At 48.8% G+C, this 7,169-nt stretch overlaps 1 long non-coding RNA gene across 1 annotated transcript; it reads left to right on the top strand.

Annotated features, from left to right (window-relative positions):
* Nucleotides 1-3,766: 3,766 nt before the first annotated feature.
* Nucleotides 3,767-4,743, top strand: LOC107182730. The gene is made up of 2 exons (XR_001513461.1): nucleotides 3,767-4,254; nucleotides 4,560-4,743. It is a non-coding gene; the product is annotated as an uncharacterized LOC107182730 (long non-coding RNA).
* Nucleotides 4,744-7,169: the final 2,426 nt, after the last annotated feature.

Raw genomic sequence — 7,169 nt, 5'->3', positions numbered from 1 at the left:
GCAGATGGGCGGGGCTGCGTGATTTCGCGCGCTGGGCCTCTAGTATGTATATATTACTTACGTTCTTATGTGACCACAATGTCCATATCAGCCTAACAGAAAGAACAGTACTTCCTTGGTTTCTCCTAATACCCAGACTATAATCAATTTTTTTTTTGTCACTGAAATAGAGTCTAATTCTATTGTAGCTGGTTATTTTCTATATGACGATGCCCACCTACAACGATAAAATCGAGGGGGATACTGACGAAGAAGGAAAGGACTTTAGACATTTTTCTTTGTAAAATATCCCTTAAAAAGAACATTCCTTTTAGGTAGGAGTAAGTCTGTAAGTGTCTGAGGGAAGTCCCTTATTATCTATGGACCTCATAATATGACCCGTGAAACAAGTTTCCCTTATGGATGCTGTGATGTCATGCTCCTGTCAGAAAAAGTAATTAACCAGGGTGAATCTCAGTGGGTGTGAGTTTAGCTTCCTGCCATATGTCTGTCTGCCCCACTCTCTGAATCGTCAACACAAGTGTTGTTGAAATGTGTGGTGTTTCCCGGCATTTGGAAGTGCCTGTGCTGAGTAAGTATAAAAAAATATAGTAAACTAGCTGAAACCGGTTTGGCTCAGTGGATAGAGCGTCGGCCTGTGGACTGAAGGGTCCCAGGTTCGATTCCGGTCAAGGGCATGTACCTGGGTTGCGGGCACATCCCCAGTAGGAGATGTGCAGGAGGCAGCTGGTCGATGTTTCTAACTCTCTATCCCTCTCCCTTCCTCTCTGTAAGAAATCAATAAAATATATTTTTAAAAATATATATATAGTAAACTATTCTCAGCACCTTCAAAATATTCTTAGTCCTCTCCATTTCCAGAGTCAGAAAGAGTAATTGTACACACTAATATGGCGCTTGTAAGCACTTTACCTATATTAACTCTTTTATAATTTTTAACAACCATGAAGAAACTGCTTAGCCCTGGTTGGTGTGTTCAGTGGTTAGAGCATTGGCCTGCGTACTGAAGGGTCGTGGGTTCGATTCCTGGTCAAGGGCATGTACCTGGGTTGCAGGTTTGATCCCTGCCTGTATCGGGGCGCGTGCAGGAGGCAATTAATCGATGTGTCTCTCTCACATCCATATTTCTCTCTGCCCCCCTCCTTCTCTCCTCTCCCCCCGCTCTAAAAAGCAATATAAAAAATATCCTTTGGTGAGGAGAAAGAAAGAAATAAAGAAAGAAAGGAAGGAAGGAAGACAGAAAGAAAAGTGCTTAAGTGTTACCAAAACAGCAGGCCAAAAACAGAAGAATGTAACCAAATGTTTAGGTGACAGGAAATGGAATTTTTAAGTTTAACTCAAGTCATTTTTTTCTATATACCTATATCAGTGATGGCGAACCTTTTGAGCTCGGCGTGTCAGCATTTTGAAACACCCTAACTGAACTCTGGTGCCGTGTCACATATAGAAATTTTTTGATCTTTGCAACCATAGTAAGTGGTTAGAGCATTGGCCTGCGTACCAAAGGGTCGTGGGTTCGAGTCCCGGTCAAGGGCATGTACCTGGGTTGCAGGTTTGATCCCTGCCTGTATCGGGGCTCGTGCAGGAGGCAATTAATCGATGTGTCTCTCTCACATCCATATTTCTCTCTGCCCCCCTCCTTCTCTCCTCTCCCCCCGCTCTAAAAAGCAATATAAAAAATATCCTTTGGTGAGGTTCTCTCCTCTAATAAAGAAAGAAAGGAAGGAAGGAAGGAAGGAAGGAAGACAGAAAGAAAAGTGCTTAAGTGTTACCAAGACAGCAGGCCAAAAACAGAAGAATGAAACCACAAGAAGATAGTTGACCAAATGTTTAGGTGACAGGAAATGGAATTTTTAAGTTTAACTCAACAAGTCATTTTTTTCTATATACCTATATCAGTGATGGCGAACCTTTTGAGCTCGGCGTGTCAGCATTTTGAAACACCCTAACTGAACTCTGGTGCCGTGTCACACATAGAAATGTTTTGATCTTTGCAACCAGAGTAAAACAAAGACTTATATTTTTGATATTTGTTTTATATATTGAAATGCCATTTAACAAAGAAAAATCAACCAAAAAAAATGAGTTCACGCGTGTCATAGGTTCGCCATCACTGATCTATATCTAGATCTAGATCTAGATCTCTGTTATATATGGCCCATCATTTGTAAAAATGACAGCAACCCTGACATTCATAAAGTAATGGATTTCATGAGTATGTGCTCAAGACATGCGCACACCGTGTGTATTTTTTATACTCTTACAGCTATGACTTGAGCTGGATGCCACAACAAAGTACAAAGAGCAAAAATGTGGGTCAAAATTGAACTGTGCCGCCCCTTAAAATGGGACCCACACCATGGACTTGCGTGATTTCATTTCCTTAGTTCACCTTTTTTGGGGAGAGGAGAGACCTCGACCTCGGCCTGGTTCTCTTTTTCTACCTGCTTCCTCCCTCGTCCCTCGGCCGCTTCCCAAATGCGTCACGTTATGGGCTTCTACTCCGGTTGTGCTGTAAGGTGGGAAATGCTGTGAACACGTCGATCCCGTGGGCAGTAGGTTGTCTTGGAGATGAGAACAATTCCTAAGGTAGGTGCCTGCCCCTCTGGGCTTCTGCCCTCCCAGCAGTGGGGCTCACTGCCTTTGCCTTTAATTATAGTTTGAGACACCGTGTTGAAATATTTAATCTCTGAGTAATGACTGGATTTGAGTTGCCTAATTGGCATCTGTGTGGTTAGCATCGGTGCCAAAGCACGAATCTAGAACGCCATACGAGACGTGGACTCTATGTAAACATTTCTCATACCTGCCCCCTTCACTCCAGGGCAATAATATTACAGCAAAAAATAAAGGAGGGCCCTAACCGGTTTGGCTCAGTGGCTAGAGCGTTGGCCTGCGGACTCAAGGGTCCCAGGTTCGATTCCGGTCAAGGGCTATCTTGGGGGCGGGCTGCTACTTGTATCTAACTGGGTGGAAGCCAGGGATGCTGCTCAACATTCCACATGCACAGGACACCCCGCAGCAAAGAATGATCGCGGGCACATCCCCAATAGGAGGTGTGCAGGATCTCTCTCATCAATGTTTCTTACTCTCTATTCCTCTCCCTTCCTCTCTGTCAAAAAAAAACAATAAAATATATTTTAAAAATAAAAATAAAAAAATAAATAAAGGAGGGATAAATATCCTATCCTTTATGGTTCTGCATATATTTGGATTGCTAACCAACAACCTGTTACGGTTTACAAGTCACACCAAAAATCCATGTGTGATCAGCATAGAGCTGTGGTCGGCAAACCGCGGCTCTTTGGCCCCTGGAGTGTGGCTCTTCCACAAAATACCACGCGCGGGTGCGCACGTCCAGTGCGATTGAAACTTCGTGGCCCATGAGCAGCAGTCGGTATTTTGTGGAAGAGCCACACTCCAGGGGCCAAAGAGCCGCACGTGGCTCGCGAGCCGCGGTTTGCCGAGCCACAGTTTGCCCACCACTGGCATAGAGTGAGGTATCATCGTCACTCTAAAGAGCGACTTGGGAACTTGCCTTGCTCATTCTCAATTGGTGTTTCGGGCGCCTGGGAGTAGTTCCCCGAAGATAATGTCCACCCACCGCTGGGTGACTTATTTAGAACCTTGTGGAACCAGCTTGCGAGGCCTGAGAGGATAGGTGAGGTAGAGTGGTTATTGGCTTGAACTCTGCCCACCACCTCGTGGGTGTGTGTTTCCTACAAGAGGAGTATCTACCAGGCATCTTCCTCCAATGACTGTCAGCTCCCAACTGTTTGAAACAAGACGAAACTCAGCCTGGGCGACACACACGCCTGTGGGATGTGTGCATGCTACACGCTCTGGGCGTGGGACCGCCCAGCTCGCATTCCCTGAATAATGTATGTTTCCTTTGGCGGCCTAGAGTTACCCAGGGGTGACGGTGCAGGCAGAGGTGGAATTACAGAGCCCGGCTGTTCTGCCCACGGAGAGTGTTTCTCGGGTGAAAAGCCAAAGCGTGGCCTGGTGAGGGGCTGGCTGGCAAGCGGACAGGTTGCTCTCCCAGCGGCGGAGAGGGAGAAGCGATTCTGACTGTCCCATCTGGCTAGCGCGGGCAAACACGTCCCTTCTGCGTCTGACACCAGTGGCTGGAGCCTTTTTGACTTCAGACAAGCAACCACCAGCTGCCTGAGCAGCGTGGGCGCTCTGTGTCCTCCCGGTGGTCATGGTACCCACATTCCCCCCCCGACAAGGAAAGCTGCTCTCTTTCCAAACGTAAGTAACACCCAGACTGGGGCCTCGCCCGGGCCAGGTGACCCAGCGCATGACTAAAGGAGGCCGCTCCCAAACACGGAGCCATCCCTGTGGCTTATTTACTTCGCAGGATCAAAACAAAGCCAGATCTCTCGGCAGCAGGCCCCTCCCGGTCCCTGGCTGAGGGGACCCACCCCCCCTGCACTGGCTGGCGGAATTGTCAGAATCTGATCTTCATATCCCCTGCCTCCTTTCCCAGGCCCAATGCAGACCCCGAACTTTTTCTTTCTCCGAATTCAGACACAGGGGACCCAGCCGTGTCCCAGATCACAGCCCTCGGTGAATCCCCTCTCCTACTTCGTTAGGGGGCACTTTTCTCCTCACCTGACAGAAGAGGAAACTAAAGGTTGAGTAACACACAGCCGGGAAGAGGCAGTGCCAGGAGAGGAACCCGGGTCAGCCTGACTCCAAAGGTCACGTTCAATCCCACTTCCTCATTTTCCACCAAAAGAAAAGAAAAAAAGGTATATGTTTTATAGACACACAGAGGCTGTCGTCCATCCCCACCTGGGTATGGGCCGGCTCTAAGTTCCTCTGCGGTGGGGCTCCGTGGGCCTGTAGGTTCTAGATGGAGGAGACAGGATGCCGAGGACAGGAGGCCACAGGGCCCGTGGCCTCTCCATAGTCGCTAACTTCATTCCTGGCCAAAGATGATGAGTTGACAGTGTCCTTTGGACCCTTCTCATGGCGGGGTACCATTCTGTCTAGAGTAACAGACGGGCTGGCATTACCACTTGAAAAGGAGTTTGCGCCCTAGCTGGTTTGGCTCAGTGGATAGAGCAGCGGCCTGGGGACTGAAGGGTCCTGGGTTCAATTCCTGTCAAGGGCACATGCCTAGGTTGTGGGCTCGATCCCCAGTAAGGGGCGTGCGGAAGACAGCCGACCGATGATTCTCATCATGGATGTTTCTATCTCTCTCCCTCTCCCTTCCTCTCTGAAATCAATAAAGATATATTTTTTTAAAAACGGAAAAAAAAGAGAGTTTGCTTCCTTTTTATGCCCTCCCTCTGTATATCTGGAAACAACTAACCTGAGGTGTATTCAGGCACATCCTTTCTTCCATAACAGACTAAAGGAGATTTTTATGCCCTCCCTCTGTATATCTGGAAACAAAACTAACCTGAGGTGTATTCAGGCACATCTTTTCCTCCATAACAGACTAAAGGAGAAGAGGTGGGGGGCTGGGGGGCTGGTGGGAGAAAGTGTCCCAGAGAAGGTCGGGCATTGGGCACCCTTATTAATTCTGTGGCAACAATTCAGGGGTACTTTGGGCCTCCCATCCCAAAGCTTTACATATTCCCATCCCAAGCCTCCAGCAGTGGGCAGCACTGCTCAGGTAGACCAGTAGACCGGAGCCCAGCACCTCCTCTCCAGGCCCCGGTGGGCCAGGGAACATGAAGTCATGTCTGCCCCCACTGCATTTTTTTTTTTTTGTTTTTAATCTCTAAGGGCTGGGGCTAGATGTTCATGACGCTAGCAGGTGAGCCCTCAGGCGCCAATGCATTTGTGCCTCTACTTGGATCGTCTCCGGTCCACATCACTGGCCCTCCTTCTGCTCTGGTATTTGGGAGGAGAATGGGAGAAAGAGAAAGACGACTGGAGTGCTCTCGTTGCTGTTTTTTCACAATGAGACTATAAAAAAAAACTCCCTGAGGTTCCCTCCGGAATCCACTGCCTAAGGACCAAGATGTTCTTGGCGTGAATGGCATCAAAGTGGCTTAAATAAAAACGAACGATGCTTGGTTTTGGACATTGTAAGAATAAAAGTCCCATCGTCATCTAGAGCAGAAAGGTTGCTTTTACCCACTCCATCCACAAAGGTATACTGAGAGCCCGCTAAGAATCAAGCATTGCTGTTGCAGAGTCAATGGTGAGAAAACACACTCCCCGCGGAATTTACAATCAAGTGGGAGAAAGTAATACTGAGCAAATACAATCGTGCGCTGCACGATGACAGTTGAGTCAACGAGGGACCACATAGACTAGTAAAACACAGCTCCCATCTATCTATATAAAAGCCAAGCGGCCGGAATGACCGGTTGCTATGATGTGCACTGCGGCCGGCCAACTGGCTGGATGGGGGTGGGGCTAGCCGGCCAAGCTCCAGCGTCCCCTCCCCCCTGGTCGGCGCACACCTCCCCCCTCCCCCCCACAAAAATTCGTGCACCGGGCTTCTAGTAAGATTATAATGGAGCTGAAAAATACCTAGTGAAATCATAACCATTGTAATGTCATAGCACATTACATTTGCCCACAATATTCAGCATGTTCTCTTTTTAAGTATATATTTTTATTAATTTCAGAGAGGAAGGGAGAGGGAGCGAGAGAGAGAAACATCCATGATGAGAGAGAATCATCGATCGGTTGCCTCCTGCACGCCCCACACTGGGGATTGAGCCTGCAACCCGGGCATGTGCCCTGACCAGGAATCGAACTGTGACTCCCTGGCCACGCCGGCTGGGCCAGTATTCAGCATGTTTTAGTCCTCAGTCCGGCTCCTTGCCCTTCATCTCCCATAATTCTGGACACAACTAACGGGCAGGAGGAGAGAGGCAAGGCTTGCCACTCTCAGACACAACTCCACTGCCCTCATTTTAAGGTCCCCATTACCTCAGGCATCCCCCCCTCACCGTGCCAGCTCTTCCCTTTCCCCAAAGCCTGGTAGGGAAGGCTCCCCGCTGTGGCTTGTGCCCAAGGGCCCCCTGTCTTATGCTGCCCACACCCCTCAGTTAAGCCCCAGGTTGCTCAGCAGCCACTTCTCTGCCAGGACCTGATGTGTCTGATGAGGCGAGCCCCCAAAACAGGCAGGAGGGACCCCCTTCTCTGAGCCTGAGGCAGGCAGGGGAGGGTGGTCCCATGGAGACATCTACAGGGAG

Source organism: Myotis davidii, unplaced genomic scaffold (assembly GCF_000327345.1).
Source record: "Myotis davidii unplaced genomic scaffold, ASM32734v1 scaffold174, whole genome shotgun sequence".
Classification (NCBI taxonomy): Eukaryota; Metazoa; Chordata; class Mammalia; order Chiroptera; family Vespertilionidae; genus Myotis; species Myotis davidii.
Note: the sequence above shows the minus strand (reverse complement) of the source record. Positions and strands in the feature narration are given on the sequence as shown.